Below are 17931 nucleotides of genomic sequence, written 5' to 3'. Positions count from 1 at the left end.
TATAATAATTCCCCTGTGCCTCCTTTAATAATGCTCCCCATTGACCACTTATAATAATGACCCTGTACCTCCTTATAATATAAAAATATCCCATGTGCTTTCATATTTTAATAATAATGGCTCCTTGCTTCCCCATAATGATAACAATCCCCCTATTGTACCTCCCAATAATAATGACCCTCAGTGCCTCATTATATTGTAATAATGCTCCTGAGCATGGGCATACGTAGAAATAACTGGCCCCCCATAAAAAAGTACTATCACATAACAGTCATAGAGGAGCGTATCTCCCAATTTTTTAAGAAACAGAGAAGGAAATGTATGACAGCACTTAGTTAGTTATTTTACCCCTTCTGAAGCCCCTAAGTAATTTCACTCACTGATACCCCTTTTATGAGCCCATAGAGTTTTGTGACATCACAAAGTATAATGACCCCACACAGTATGATTGCCCCACAAATCATACACAGTATGATGCCCCCACAGCACCCCACACAGTAAGATTTTCACCATAGCCTCCCATACAGTATTGTATCCACCACAGCCCCAATATACAGTAGGAGAGGCACCACAGACCCCTACAGGGAATGATGCACACCACAGGCCCCTATATAAAGTGCGATGTCCACAAAAGCCCCCCATACAGTATGATGCCACAGCCCCATACAGTATGATATCCCCCATAACCATCCCATAGTATAATGTCCACCATAACCAACCTGCACAGTAAGACAGTCCCCCCACAGCCAACCCACATAATATGATAGATATTGCATACTATGAAGATGTCCCATAGCCCCAATACAGGATGATGGTCCCACCACAGCCTCTTATATAGTATGATGGTCCACATGAAAGCCCATATTTAGTATAATGTTCCACCTCACAGCCCCCATATAGTATGATGGTCCCTCCAACAGCCCCCTAAATAGTATGATTGTTCCCCAACACTCCCCCATATAGAATGATGGTACACCCCACAGCTCCTTATATATTATGATTGTACACCTCACAGCTCCTACGTAGTATGATGGTACCCCAAACAGCCCCCTATTTAGTATGATTGTTCACCTAATAGCCCCCTATATAGTTTGACGGTCCACCTCACAGTCCCTCATATAATATGATGGTCCTCCCAACAGCCCCCTATGTAGTATGATGGTCTCCCCAACAATACACAATATAGTATCGTGGTCCAAACCATAACCCTTTATATACTATGATGGTCCAACTTCCAGCACTCTATATAGTGTGGTGGTCCCCTAAAACCTCCCAAAAATAAAAAAAATCCCTATACTCACCTAATCCAGAGACCTCATCCTCTGCAGGGTCTGACTCCTATTCATTTTCACAGTGGATACTGGTGGCACGATGAAGTGATGTCATTTCACTGTCCCCTGTTGGTGCTGGCCTCCAGGAGGTCGCAGACAGAGGAGACTCCTGTGGACTGCTGGAGTAAGTGACAAAGCCAGCGACTTTGTGCTCTGTCACAACTGTTAACAGTATGGGCATCTTGAGGATGCATATTCTCATAACAACGTAGCAGGCAAGGCATCCCACAACCCGACAGACCATTCTGGCATTTGCCAGATGGCCAGTCTGGTCCTGCACTAAAGGTAGAACTTGTTTTTGAGGACGTGCTAGCATCAGAATACTCCTAGTAACTATTGTTACCATCTTACATATCCCTCCAGTGATATGATCGCTGTAATTTCTGATGTGAGTTTCTATACCTTGAGCATTGGGTAACTATATTTATTATCGTACGACTCAGAACTCTTATGAATTGTAAATCAGTTATATCATCTTATGACCATCTCTTAGCATCACAGACTTGGCCCTATCTTAGATCTCATCATACCTAACAGAATGGACATTCAGCGTCTCCCACTCACACACCACCGCCTCACCTGGCCCCCTTTCTGTCAAAGTCCCGCAAGTTTCAGTCCTAAGGCCCCTCCATTTACACTTTTGGCCTCAGACAGCTCATAGAATCTCACGGTTTTCAGTATCACCTCTATGCTGATGACACACAGATCTACATCTCTGGATCAGATATCACCTCCCTACTAACCAGAATCCCAAAATGTCGGTCTGCTATTTCATCGTTCTTCTCCGCTAGATTTCTAAAACTTAATATGGACAAAACAGAATTCATCATCTCACTCGACCTATCCATTAAAGTAAATGGCTTCCCACTCTCCCCAGTCCCACAAGCTCGCTGCCTCGGGGTAAACCTTGACACTGATGTCTCTTTCAAAGCACATATCCTAGCCCTTTCCACTTCCTACCGACTTCAACACATAAATATTTCACTGATCCGTACATTCCTCAACCAAGAATCTGCAAAACCATAGTCCATGCCCTCATCATCTCCCACCTTGACTACTGCAACCTCCTGCTCTGTGGCCTCCCCTATAACACTCTTCCACCCCTCCAATCTATTCTAATATCTGCTGCTTGACTAATCCACCTGTTCCCTTGCTTTTCCCCAACCACTCCCTTCTGTCAATCTCTGCACCACAAGAATATTACTGGGAAGAAAAAAGCGCACTAGGGTCTTATCCAATGACAATAGGGAGTAGGGAAAAAGTGAGATACACTCACCTTGCTGAGTTGCTTAATGGCAACACATGAACAGCATGTAACAGCTGCTGCACAAATACTGGTCGAGAAAACGACTGCAGGTTGAAGGAAAACTACAGAATCCTTAAAATCAAATCGTTTATTAGAACAGGTTTGCAAGTCAACGCATTTCAAGGTCACGCCGGACCTCTTCATCAGGTTTGACTAGGTTTGTCAGCAGCGCATGAGTGATACATCCCGTCATTTTCCTTCTAATCCCTGTACTGGCTCTCCATTACCCTAAGACTCCAGTTCAAAACCATTACCATGGCATACAAAGCCATCCACAACCTGTCCCCTCCGTAAAGCTCGTCTCCCGGTACTTACCTACACGCAACCTCCGATCCTCACAAGATCTCCTTCTGTGCTCCCCTCTTATTTCCTCTTCCCACAATCGCATACAAGCTTTCTACCGTGCCTCACCCCTACTCTGAAACTCTCTACCCCAACATATCAGACTCTCGCCTACCATGGAAACCTTCAAAAAGAACCTGAAGACCTACCTCTTCCGACAAGCCTACAACCTGCAGTAACCACCGATCGACCAAGCCACTGCATGACCAGCTCTACCCTCGCCTACTGTATCCTCACCCATCCCTTATAGATTGTGAGCCCTCTCGGGCAAGGTCCTCTCTCCTCCTGTACCAGTCGTGACTTGTATTGTTTAAGATTACTTTACTCATTTTTTTATGCATACCCCTTTTCACATGTAAAGCGCCATGGAATAAATAATAAACAATAATAATAATAAAATCCATTCATACATGAGCCAGACATTGCACTTGGACCCTCTTTTATTTGTCTTAAAATGTATAAAGTGAATAGTTAAAGTAATAGTGAATGAGAGAAAAACACAACCTAGATATTTTTTTAATGAATGTTACTTTAATCAAGTAAAAACTTTAGGACTGATTCATTTCAACCAGCATTGTACACGCCAGTCTTAATGAAGGGATGCTGTGACATTCAATGCACCTAATTAATTAAGAGGCTCACACCACTTAATAAATTTGCCGCATCTTCTCCGCAGTGTGCACCTCCATGTTCCTCTCTTCTGGACTGGAGTAACATTTCTGGCAACAAAAACACCATTACCATACCTCATCTCATCCCAGCTCCTTTCAATTAGGAGATGAAACTGCCTGAAACTGGAATAAAAACACGAAAAGTTTAAAAAATTTGCACAACTTCGCATTGCGCAAACATTTTGCGACTTTACATAGCGTTTTACTTCACATTTCTGGCTCTGATGAATCAGGATCTTTGTATATGCAAGATGTAATTGTTAGACCCTCTCTTCTTCTGGAAAAAGTAAAACTTTTGCTTTTTGGCCCTTCCTAGTGTATTAAGTCAGAATCACACCAATGTTTGCATGGCATCTCTATCAGCTTGATATAAAGGATCATGTTACCCTGAACACATTTTACTCTCGGAGGTTTTTACCTTATTCTTTATATTAGGATTTATTTTTGAGCTTTTCATTTATTTTGCACCATTTATTGAATAAATGTAATTTCCACATAAAGTTTGGACTTTTCTGCAATTTTTCCTGGTTGCTCCATAGAAATATGTCCACTCTTTACAGAGCTGATGTATTCACCAAGAATGAGACTTGTTTAGCTGCTTTACCCCTTGAAGGAAGTTCGGTCCTAAACTACAAGTCTGCAGTCATTCTGTGTGACTGCAGACTTGTGAATCCTCACAAAGTTCACTGTGCGCTATGAGAATTCTCCGATGCTGTCACTGGTCGTGTGATTTGAGTGAGACTGCGCCCATCTAGCTGGAATGTGTCCGGAAGTATGCGTATATGCACCGGCATTGGAGAATCCTCGCAGCATGCAGTGTGAGCGATCTGGGTACGGGTAGTTTAGAACCAGACAAATTCTTTAAGGGCACAGGCAATTTTTCATTTTTACTACTTTTGTTTTTCCTTTCCATCTTCAAAAAGCCATGTTTTTTAATTTGTCCATCGACATTGCCGTATAAGGGGTTTATTTGAAGGAAAAGTTTGCTTTTATTAACACTATTCATTATATTATATAATGTACTGAGAAATGGGCAAAAAAAATTCCAAGTGAGGAGAAATTATGAAAACACGCAATTCGACCATCAATTTTTAGACTTTGATTTTATGTCTTTAATTGTGTAACAAAACCTATAGAATAAGAATTAGCCAATCATTTATGAATGTGAAAAAAAATTATACCCTTTTGTTAGATATAGCAAACAATTTAAAACTACATAAGGTCGATAGGAAGCTACACATACAGATATGGAAATTGAATCAGATATGAATCTGCATTATTGGGTACATGCACTTATGGTAAATGTGACATAAAAGAAATCACAGGGTAGTATATGTGTACCAAAATATAAATATGTATTATATCTGTCAAAAAGAGATGTGATAATGATGCTCAACCAATTTATCAATTATACAGTGATAAAGTTAATAGAGATGTACCACATATCCTACACAGTGGTGGGTCCCAGCTCCAACATACGTTTCACCTGAGCTTTCTCAAGAAAACATTAATTAAGAATGTCCCAGCAACATGATTCTCTTGGTCAGTAAACTTACCATGATATCAAACATACTCAGTTTTTTTACTGTTTCAGTACAATATGTTTCAGTAGAATAAACAAATTCTGATCTTTGTTAAAAAAAAATGGTTTGTGTCCCCATTTTTGGAGACGTAAATCATCAACAGGGTGCCAACTGCCATAGCAGCCCATAAACAACCCAGGATTGTGTCGCTATGGAGGGAAGGCAAGGGGTACCGGCAAGAGAAACGTCGTAAATTCAGGTTAGTGATTGACAGCAGCATTCAAGGTGTAAATAGCAGTGATCAGAACTAGCTCCAGTCACTGCTGTGTAAAACAACCAGCACCTACCATGTGTGAAGCAGGTTCAGGTCCTGAACCTGCTCTACACACCCCAACTTGCTCTATGGTATAATAGCACATTATTAAGCATTAAAGGGTTAAATGAGCAGTCAGAAAGTTTAAATCACACACATCACTGATCAAGGATTGCCATAGTTAGGAAATGGTATTCTGTGTTCCACACAAACTAGCAGGGTAGCCTTTGGGACTGTGTAGGGAATATGATATATTACGTGTTGTTTATGCCTCTTCTCTTCTCTTTCGTCCCGGGGCTGTATGTTATTAGTGTATATATATTTGTAATATATAAAGGTACTGCTACATGACTTAGTGTATTACCACTCATACAATGGTGCTGCTACACTGTTATATGTATTACCGTGTCCTACTGAATGTATATATGTATAATGATACGTTTTTCTAATGCTGCTACGTATAGTGTACAGGGTGAGTGCAGAGTTCACGATTGGCCACTATATGGGGGCATTTTAATATATTGTATAAGAGGAGTAGGAAAACCAGTTCGTTAATACTTAACAATAGGAGGGGCATGCTTCTGGGTAAGCAGGAGTTTTTCCTGAGGTGTAGTCAGTTTGGCCAGGGTGCCCTTCTGTGAGCACGGGCCTAAGGGCCTAGGGTTAATACCCAGTTTTGCTTGTGTGGGCTTATGTGCTCAGGAATAGCGTGGCTGCTTTGTAACGTTCAAGCTAGGAGCCCAGACATTCACAGCACCAGGCCAGTACAGCAGGAATTCACAGTGATGATCTTACGTCTGAGGCGAAACAGACAGGTGAATGTCTTCCCATAGCAGAGCTGAACAGGAAGGATGCTGAGGGCTCCTCTGGGAAGGTCCGACCCAGGTACATGCCGTACAACCGTGAGAGAAGTGCAGGGAAAGAGAAGGTACAATGCAGTGTGAAACCTGTTGTTAATGCTGTGAAGACTATGGATGTGCTGTGTAGAGAACCCAGTAAAAATGTTTTAGTTAAAGTTGAAATGGACTGTGTCTCAGTTAATGCAAATCCGCCTGGAGAGGGTCCCCTGCAGAAGAGGGAAGGAGGACGGACCTGAAGATATGAGTATGCTGACTAGTGAATATTATTTTCCTGTGAGGGGAGGCCAGGACGCTAATGCCCAGGTGTCCTCGGCCATGACTACGGTCCTGGCTGAACCTTAAAACTGGAGCATATAATTCCAAATCAGGACAGCTTGCAGAATGAACTATATAAGGAAATTGCATAACTTACCTTTAACAACTTTTTTTTTAGCTGGGCAGTACCTTTAAATAATGTTTGCAAATATAATGAGATAAAGGATCAGCAGACAGATCTTTACAGCTTAGCTGTATCCTTTGTTGAATCCAAAGAACCTCAGAATCTCCTGAGATCTAGAGGAACCTTGATAATATCCAGTCAGATAAGCCAATTACAGATCATTAGACTTCAGACAGTTTTTTCGAAATGTTTGAGCGTTTCATTAGAAGCCATACCATATAGACACTAAAGCCCCCATTACACACTGCGATATCGCTAGCAATATCGCTGTAAAGTCACCGATTTTGTGACGTTGCAGCGATATTGCTAGCGATATCGCTACATGTGATACTTACCTCCGACCGGCTCCCACGCTGGTTATCGCTGATCGCGCGAGAAACTCCTGGATCATTCCTCGTCGGTCACTTCCTACGGCGCTTCCTGCTGTGACGATGAGCGATGCTTGGACGCGGGCGGGAGGACGCAGGATCGCCGCGTCTGACAGAGAAGCAGGAGGATCAGGAGGCAGTCAGCACCCATACTGCTCAGAAACCAGTACCAGGCTCTCACGCAGGAAAACGATGAAGAAATACATCAGGATAAGACTTTGCCAACAAACAGCAACCTTGTACACCCTCAGAGTCCTCCTGGATGGAGAAAGAAAAATGTTGTGAAGAAGAAACGGAGAGTGGTGGTCATGGGGGATTCCCTGATGAGAGGAACAGAGGCCGCTATCTGCAGACCGGATATAACTTCAAGAGAAATGTGCTGTCTTCCAGGTGCAAAAATTAAAGATGTGTCTGACAGGATATCAGGACTCTTCAGACCTACAGATGACTACCCATTCCTGCTACTACATGTGGGGACAAATGACACCGCAAGAAACGACCTGGAAACCATCTGCAGAGACTTTGAAGACTTAGGCAAGAAAGTGAAAGAACTGGGAGCGCAGGTGGTCTTCTCTTCCATCCTCCCAGTGGATGGCCATGGAACCAGGAGGTGGAATAAGATTCTGCAGGTGAACAACTGGCTACGTCGATGGTGCCGTCAGCAACGATTTGGATTTCTGGATCACGGAGTGAACTACTTATACGATGGACTACTTGCTAGAGATGGGGTGCACCTTACGAAGACTGGAAAGCATGTATTTGGAAGTCGCCTTGCTACACTTGTAAGGAGAGCTTTAAACTAGAACAACATGGGAAGGGAAGCAAAAGACCAGAAAAAGCCATACACCTGACAAATGCTATTGAGAACTCTGCTATTAGAAGTGGAAAGGAAGAATAAAGACGAAAGAATCTAATTAATAAAAATATTGGAGAAAGAGAAACCAATCACAAACTAAAATGTTTCTATACTAATGCACAAAGCATGGGCAACAAACAAGGAGAATTGGAACTACTAACACAGGAAAAGAAATATGATGTCATTGGAATCACTGAAACTTGGTGGGACAATACACATGATTGGACTACAAGACTAGAAGGATACAACTTATTTGCAAGAAACAGACTTGATAAACGAGGAGGGGGTGTCGCATTGTATGTTCGAAACGCGTATATCTGCACAGAGATTGAAGCTTCAGAGACTGGGAGTTCTGTGGAAACTGTTTGGGTAAGAATACAAGGACAGAACAATGGAAAGGACAGGCCGCCTGTGCAAGCCGAAGATATGGATGAACTCTTTATGCATCAGATGGCCAAGTTCTCCAAAAAATATGACATAGTTGTCATGGGAGATTTCAACTATCCAGACATTTGTTGGGAATCTCTCTCAGGCAAAACTAACAGGTCAAGGAAATTCTTATCCTCTCTTGCTGACAACTTTATCTTCCAAAAGGTAAGGGAGAAAACAAGGGGAACTGCTACCTTGGATCTAATCCTTATAAACAGGGAGGAAATGGTTGAGGAGGTAAAAGTGGCTGGGACCCTAGGAGGTAGCGACCATGCTATTTTAGAATTTTGGATAACTAGAGGCGGAAGACCTGTGAAGACTCAGACGTCAAGGTTAGATTTCAGAAAGGCAGATTTTAAGGGATTCAGAAAGAGAATTGGAGGGATCCAATGGCTGGATATCCTTAAAGACAAAAATGTCCAGGAAGGATGGGAAATCTTGAAAAATGAAATTCTCAAAGCACAGTTGTTAAAAATTCCGAAAAGAGGGAAGAATAGGAAGCATTTAAGGAAACCAGGATGGATGAACACAGAACTTAAGCACATGCTAAAAAGGAAGAAAAAAATGTTTATAAAATGGAAAGAGGGAGGCATATCTAAAGAAGAATATAATGCTGTCTGCAGAACCTGCAGGGCACAAATCAGATTAGCTAAAGCTGAAAATGAACTGAGGCTTGCAAGAGATGTCAAAAGCAATAATAAAGGATTTTGGGGATATGTCAAAAGTAAAAGAAAAGTCAAAGATGCTATAGGATTTTTACAGGATGAAAATTATGAAATGGTAAGACAGGATGTTGAGAAGGCTGAACTTTTAAATTCCTATTTTGCATCTGTTTTCTCTCAGAAAGGAAATGCAACATCAACTGTTATTCACTGTCCTATTAAGGGAATAGAAGAATCCAGGATATCTATAAACAGAAAGATAGTGAGGAAACACTTAGCTAACCTAAATGAATTTAAGTCTCCAGGTCCAGATGAATTACACCCCAGAGTACTGAAGGAGATAGCAGAAGAAATTTTTGAACCCCTCTCCATAATCTTTGAAAATTCTTGGAGAACAGGAGAAGTGCCAGAAGACTGGAGAAGAGCAAATGTTGTTCCTATCTTCAAAAAGGGGAAGAAGGTGGACCCAGGCAACTATAGGCCGGTGAGTCTGACTTCTATACCAGGAAAGATCTTTGAACAAATTATTAAACAACATGTATGTCAGTACCTGGATAAGAATGAAGTGATTAAACAGAGTCAGCATGGGTTTGTAACTAATAAGTCATGTCAGACTAACTTAATTTCCTTCTATGACGGTATCACTGATTGGGTGGATCAAGGAAATGCTGTAGATATAGTATATCTTGACTTCAGCAAAGCATTTGACAAAGTCTCTCATACAATCCTTATTGAAAAAATGACTAAATATGGAATGGACAAGGCAACTGTTAGGTGGATTCATAACTGGCTTAGTGATCGGACCCAAAGAGTGGTCGTAAATGGCTGCACATCCAGTTGGAAGAATGTCTCAAGTGGGGTACCACAGGGCTCTGTCCTGGGCCCTGTATTGTTCAACATCTTTATCAATGATTTAGATGAAGGAATTGAGGGTAAACTGATTAAATTTGCTGATGACACAAAGCTAGGAGGGATAGCTAATACTAGAGAAGAGAGAGAGAGGATTCAAAAAGATATAAATAAACTGGAGAAGTGGGCAGCAACTAACAGAATGGTTTTTAACAGGGAGAAATGCAAAGTACTACATCTGGGCAATAAAAATGAAAAAAGCATATATAGAATGGGAGGAATAGGGCTAAGTGACAGCACATGTGAAAAAGACTTGGGTATACTAATAGATCACAGACTGAATATGAGTCAACAGTGTGATGCAGCAGCAAAAAAGGTAAATGCAATTCTAGGATGTATTAACGGAAGCATACAGTCTAGATCACGTGAAGTCATTATTTCCCTCTACTCCTCTTTGGTCAGACCTCATCTGGAATATTGTGTCCAGTTTTGGGCACCACATTTTAAAAAAGACATCAACAAACTGGAGCAAGTTCAGAAAAGAGCGACCAGAATGGTGACCGGTCTGCAAACCCTGTCTTATGAGGAAAGGTTGCAGGATTTGGGAATGTTTAGTTTGCAAAAGAGAAGACTGAGAGGAGACTTAATAGCTGTCTACAAATATCTAAAGGGCTGTCACATTGTAGAAGGATCAACTTTATTCTCATTTGCACAAGGAAAGACTAGAAGCAATGGGATGAAACTGAATGGGAGGAGACACAGATTAGATATTAGAAAAAACTTTTTGACAGTTAGAGTGATCAATGAGTGGAACAGGCTGCCACGAGAAGTGGTGAGTTCTCCTTCAATGGAAGTCTTCAAACAGAGGCTGGACAGACATCTGACAGGGATGATTTAGCGAATCCTGCTTTGAGCAGGGGGTTGGACCAGATGGCCCAGGAGGTCCCTTCCAACTCTACGATTCTATGATTCTATAATTCTATGATTCTAGGTAAGTAGCGATCCCCGTCCCCAGTGATGTCGCTGGTGAGATCTGCCTGAATGGCAGCTCACTAGCAACCACCTAGCGATGCACCAGCGATCCTGACCGCGTCATATCGCTGGTCGGGATCGCTGGTGAGTCGCTAGGTGTAACGGTACTCTTACTGAAAATGTGAGGCATTTCTTTGATAATGCCAAAGCTATACTAAGGCATGTTTTTCCTGATAACAATGCTCAGACCCTCTCTGAAATCATGTTGGGGTAATTCGGTATACGTAGACAATATGGAAGTCTTTCAGTGCCATCTCTGCTGGTCATGGCCAGCCTTACTGTCTTACAGTGCTTTGTATGCCATGTATTGCTTCAATTTCATTTCCCTGTTTAGTAACAGAGCAGTGATATTGCTTAAGTGATTTGATCACCAGGAACAATACAGATTAGTGTGGCCAAATTGTCCTTCAAATGAGAAAAAAAGGCAACGTTAAGCCGCTTAATGAAATTATTCGCACCAAGGACACCTTGGAAGGTGGAAATGGTGCTTCTGAGGAATGTCAAATTAATCAAGGGATTTTGCCAACAAGCAGTTAAGCTGTCAGCTCCCTATAGCAATGTTATTTGCCATCGGTGTTCAATAGAAAATTCTGATTATAGCTAAAGTGCATTGGAGCAAACGATAGCTGTATATAATATTGGATTACTCAGTCAGTGTAAAATAAAAAGGTTATTCATATAAAGTAGGGAGTTATCTGGGATGATTTTACAAGTTGGCAAACCAGCCCAAAAGACATTAAAACCCTATTTACCAAAAGAACGGGAACCCCCAGGAGCAAACTAAAACCTATTAATTAAATTACAGCATTATCTGAGAACTCTATGGCAGTATTATGTGAGCTCTTTAAAAGGAATCTGTCACCATGTTTTTTCTACCTCATCTGAGAGCAGCAAATGTAAGAAAAGAGACCCTGAATCCACTGATGTATTACTTAGTTTACTGTGCGCAACAGTTGTGTTGTGATACAATCAGAGTTTTTAGATGTAACAGGAAGCAGAGCTCAGAAAGCTGTACCTGCTCTCACCACAACTCTGAGTACATTGCATATTGACAGTGAGCTGCGAATGAAAGGAGGGGGTGTGATTGGATGACTTGACAGCTAGTCTGGGCAATGTCCCAGTGGGAAAACCTTTATTTTAAGTAAACAGCACACAGCCTAATAAGTAACACATCCCTGAATACAGTGTTTTAAGCCCTATCTCATGCTATCCTCAGACTACAGAGCAAAAATCTGTTGTCAGAGTAGCTTTAAAGAAAATGTGTCTTCAGAAACTGGCGTATTGTGTAAATTTGGTTTTATGCTATCATCGTGTAGTACAAGCGAATAAAAGAGAAACAGCTCTTGCCATTCTGTTTAACTTCTTATCATGCAGACAAGCAGCTTAACAACACGAATAAATGGGGTAAGTGTTATTCTTGGATCACTGCTTCAACTCTCGCCCAGCGTAGTCGAGCTGCTAAGCCATTTGAAGAATAAAATATGAAATAAAGACCAGGGAGCTTCATAGGGCATACATAGCTCATGACCTCTGCCTCGTGGTTTAATTTGTTGTTATTTTTTTTGTTTCTGTTATTTTCAGTAATTTTCCTTAAACAAAGTTTCGACCCCCTCCCCTCCTCCATGTCTACCTCCACCTTCTCCTCCACTTGGACCTCTGCCTCCTGGCTATTTTAAGTAATTTTCCTAAAGAAACGAAAATAAACTATATGGGTTACTAATAGTGATGAGCGAGTACACTCGTTACTCGAGATTTCCCATGCATGCTACAATTCCTAACAAACAGGCAATCCACACATGTATTCAGCCTGTCTAGCAGCCGCAAATCATGCAGCTGCGGCGACAGAAACTAAATCTCCGAGCATATACAAAATGGGTTAGCAAAAAGAAATGTTTGTCTGTTGCAATGGCCAAGCCAATCACCTGATTTAAACCCTACAGAGCACTTTTGGGATGAGATAGGGCGACGAGTTGGGGCTCTTACCAATAGCAATAAAGATGAATTGTTTGCAAATTTGCAAATGGAATGGAGTAAGATTTCTCAGAATGTCTTGAATACCCGAATGGCTTCAATGCCTCGTCGGTGTGGTGCAGTAATTAATCAAGAGGTTATGCTACAAAATATTAAGTTATGGCAGTGAAAACATTGAATTACTCTCTATGTTGTGATCAACAAATACGACGTGCAAAACTATTCATAAACAGTTTTCTTTCTTTGCATGACGGCAACTTCATGCACTTTCAATTCATCACCAGGAAAATGGCAGGAAAATGGCGTCACAACACCTAGACGGACAGAAGTAATCGCACCATAAAAAAAAGCAAAACTGTTTGTCGCCCCAGTATAGACAGATTTACCTTTGGTCTATGAACTCGGTGGCCAGAGTAAGGCCCTGCAAATTGTTTTGCACAGCTCTCGAAATATCTATAGTTATAGTTAAGAAGCAGAAAGTCCAATGGAGACTGGGTCATTTATCCTCAATGGAGACATAACCAAGCTGTGTATGCCAACCAAAGTTGGCCTTATGTTTATTCATTCCCTGTGTGGTATCTGCTGTTGGAACTTGCAAAAAAGTAAGGACTACATTTATCCAGTCAACAAGTCATGATGAAGCATGATTGCACGCAGGACGTCGCACTGGATCTACTAATATAAAGAGGTACCAGGATGCTGTCAGATCAGTAGGAGGTTAGTAAGGCTCTGGGCTTCCTATACAGCTAATGGCAAATATTTATGCTCAAGTCTAGTTATTTCTTATAAACAGTATAAATTGCTTTTTTGGGTCAGAAATGACATTGCAGCAAAGTTATAATACAATAATAAGGAACATCTACTATTAATGTTTCACTCCACACATTTCCAGAGTCATAGATTCTTGAAATTGCCAATGTGTCAAATTCTTGCCCTGTTAAAGTCATCTTGAAAAAGGAAACCTTCAAAGTCTGCAGCTGTAACCCTTGTGAATTGTGAGATGTACAACAACAATTCAAAGTCAGTGTTAAAAATACTCAAGAATTAGCCTGCAGCTAAACATACCATCTGTGCCAACAAAACATTGGCCTACTGGCAACATGATTCATACTCTTAAGAAGACAGCCAGCCAACAGCTTTGCTTGATGTGTCCAAGCATAACACACATGCTAAGATCTGCCCGTCACCTGTCACCTGCCCCTTGCTCGTGATTTGCAAGATGTCGGAGAGTGAGAGCGTGCCAGCGAAGGAAATGTCACATGTGTAGTAGCAACATTTCGAGGTTAATAACAAATCTCAGTGACCTTTTGGTGCCTGAGTGATTGAAGATGCTAGTGACACAAATGTGCACATTACATTAGCATTTCCCTTGGCTGATTAGAGACGCATTGGCTTATGAAATTTGGCAATAAACGTTCTGAATCTGGAGCATTGGCAGCTGTATCGCCTAACTGGTTAAATAACCTATCACATGCGGCTGTTGACAAACTATAAGGCTAGGGAAATGTAGCATGATATTCTAAATCTGAGTGTATGTATATTTAAAGTGTACATACATTTTTTAATACCATCATTAAAGGTTTGGGTTTTTTTTTTGTTGTATTTTTTAAAGTCTATTGGTTTGTTCTCCTATAAAATAACAAACTGAGCATTATTTTCTGAGTCTAGACTTGATCAATACATGTCCCTTTCTATCAGCCACAAAAGTGGTCTGTGATTGCTTCACGAGAGTGGGAACACCAGCTCTTAGCTGCCAATATCGGCAATTCTTCTTTTGATTAGTCAGCCTGATGTGATGTCCCATGTGCATCATGCCAGGCTGGCTAATCAAAAGAAGAGCTACAGATGCCTGCAGGGTAGAGGCAATACTTCTGTTCCAGTACAACAGTAACAGAGCATTGTCATGATCGATGGTATGGAACATAGAAATCAATTAGCACCATTTCTGGTCTTGAACCTTGCTCCAGCTCAGGTTCTTTGCTCTTGGTGATTGTTTTAAACCTGCAGCAGTGCCATCATGCCCACAACACACTTGACCATTAACTGGGTTCTTCTTTATTGGTTCCTTTATTGATTCCTCCAATAAAACGTTACTTGTGTTGCTTCATCATGAATGCCGCTTACAGTTCCATTTCACAGTTCTACATTCCAGTCAAAAAGCTGCGTTCTGTGAGCTTCAGAGCTGAAATCTGAATACAGATATCTAATGCAGGGCTGATTTTGTATTTTTAGACAGGTTTATGTTGTAATTTCAAAAGAGTTGTCTAGGGTGATGAAAGAGTTTACTCTAATTCTCTAAAGCTGTCCTCTAAAACTGACCCTGAGATGATCCTCACAAAAACCATGGCTGTCCATTTGACTTTGTTAGATCCCCAGTTGCTGAGTTCGACCATACCAAGGATGTTTATGGAGATGTACATAATGTGACTGGAGGAAAGAGCAAGTAAATATGTCCACAGTAGTATTGTGATTATTGGTATTGTTGCATTATTTTTCATGCTGTTGCATATTTTAACTCTACTTTATGTATCATACATTTCTCTACTGGTGAGTTTATAATTCATTCTTTACTAGCACAGACATGTGCAGAAGAACTCAAGATGACAGGAGTGGACAGAGACGGAAGAGGGTCCCTGTGCAAGAACAATGTATGGGCCTTTGTAGCTTATTGCAATGCACAATCAATCTGCTTTTTAGGTGGTAGTGGCCCCTATACCTCTTGGCCTCCTGTGCAGTTCCACAGGTTGCACAGTTTGCACCAGTAATAGTATGTCTGCCCCTGCTAGAACACATGTAAATACACAAGTTTGCCCATACAATAGTTGCTCTATAGTGATGAGCAAGTGTGCTCGTTACTCGAGATTTCCGAGCATGCACGGGTGTTCTCCGAGTATCTTGGGCTTGCGCGGAGATCATGTTTGAGTCCCCGCAGCTGCATGATTTGCAGCTGCTAGACAGCCTGAATACACGTGATTCCCTAACAAACAGTCAATCCCTGCATGTGTTCAGGTTGTCAAGCAGCCACAAATCATGCAGCTGCAGGAACTCAAACATAATCTACGAGCATGCCCAAGATACTAGGAGAACACCCGAGCATGCTCAGAAATCTCGAGTAACGAGCACACTCGCTCATCACTAATGCTCTATACTAGACTGTTTCCTGGGAAATACTATACCTTTTCTTTCTGTAGTGACAAGTGTCTACTGTTCTGGTTTATGAAATACATACAATATGGATTTTTAGATGTGTTTCAGAAAATTGTCCCATTTCCTATAAATATAATTTTTTGGCTTCATTTTTCTTTTTTTGATGAGAAAATATAATTTGCCTGAGATTTATTTCTTCATTTATCTTGTGTTTGGGTCAGTGGCAATTTTTATGAAGTAATTAAATAAAATAAGCATTACTTTTTTTTTAACATTAAACCACTTTCCTAACCTTGCACAGTCCCTATACATGCCCATACTATATTATTGAGGCTAGGGAAACTCAATAGTGCTCCCACACAGCCCCCCACAAGCTATAATCAACTCACAGCCCCCACAGTATGATGCCCCTAAATCCTCCTACACATTGTTATGCCAACACAGTCCTTCAAAGAGATAATTCTTCTCACAGTAAAATGCCCTCACATGGTATGATGCCCATACACCCCCATATAGTATTATGCCCCTACATAGTATGATGGCCCAAAACAGTACTTTGCCCCCATACAGTATTATACCTCTACAGCCCCCACTGTACCCTCACACAATATTTTTACCAAAGAGTCTCCCACATAGTATGATGCAGCCACACAGGAAAATGTTCTCAAAGCCCCCAACTGAAGATACAAATACAGTTGACGTAGACTCATACTTCCAACCTCCTGAGACAGCAGAACATCTGCCCAAATGTGGGACCGTCCTACAGGATCTGGGACAGTTTGGGGATATGCTTTTATGTATGACGGGACACAACCCATGGGGCCAAGGAAGGCAATAAGACTGCAGGGTTTACGTCAACTATGAACTGGATTTTCTAACTGCAGGTTAGGACACGGTTACTGGAGCCATAGGAGAGGACTGCAGGGTTTACGTCAACTATGAACTGGATTTTCTAACTGCAGGTTAGGACACGGTCACTGGAGCCATAGGAGAATTAAGTAGTTAAGAAACCTTATTTGATTTTTTTTAAATCTTCTCTTTCTTTCTTTCTTGTCAACCCCTTTAGAGATGCAACATGAGGTTTAATTTAACCATTATTCTCAGAAAGCAGTAAGGTTACCCTTAATTCTGCAGTGTTTATAAAGTGGTTACAAAGGCCAAATTCTTCTGCTGACCCCAATATTACAGTGTAGGAGGAGAGGCCTCCGCCGAGTACCCGGGCCGGAACTGAGGGGACCGTCTTCTAGGTTCCTGGGGTATCTTGGTATCTTTTTCCAGGGAGCAGAGCTAGGGGATGGACGGATGAGACTGACAGGGCAGTTGGGGGAGGAGTCCAGAAAAGAGGGGCGGAGAGGGCCAGACTGTGTGAGTCAGCAGAACGAGAGGGAAGGAGGTGGAGACTTGGTGAGGGCCAGAGAGCGAGAGCCACGAACAGCTACCAGAGAGGAGGACAGCGACAGGAGGGAGACTCTCGGTGGACCGCAGGGAGATGACGCGAAGTTTACCGACAAAAGAAGACTGCTGCCTCACTCCAGCTCTCGGCTGCGGCCTATTCGCAGCCGTCCGCGGCTGATCCTGACTCACTCCAGCTCACGGCTGCGGCCTCCTCGCTGCTGCCCGCAGCCACTGCGCTTCACTCCCGATCACGACGGTGACTCCTCCTTTGCAGCCCGCAGCTGTCGCCGCCCCCCTCCAGTCCGCGGTAGAGACTGGGCCTGTGTCCGCTGTGGATCCTTCGGTGCGGCAGCAGACCGTGCCTATGGCCTATCAACCGCCACTTATCACCGCTGCTGCCTGTCCCTGTCAGGGAGTTGCGACCTCCACTCTCCCGC

This window comes from Dendrobates tinctorius, unplaced genomic scaffold (genome assembly GCF_039654945.1).
Source record: "Dendrobates tinctorius isolate UK_male_01 unplaced genomic scaffold, ASM3965494v1 ptg000049l, whole genome shotgun sequence".
Lineage (NCBI taxonomy): Eukaryota > Metazoa > Chordata > Amphibia > Anura > Dendrobatidae > Dendrobates > Dendrobates tinctorius.
The sequence above is the reverse complement of the archived record's forward strand: the minus strand, read 5'-3'. Positions refer to the sequence as shown.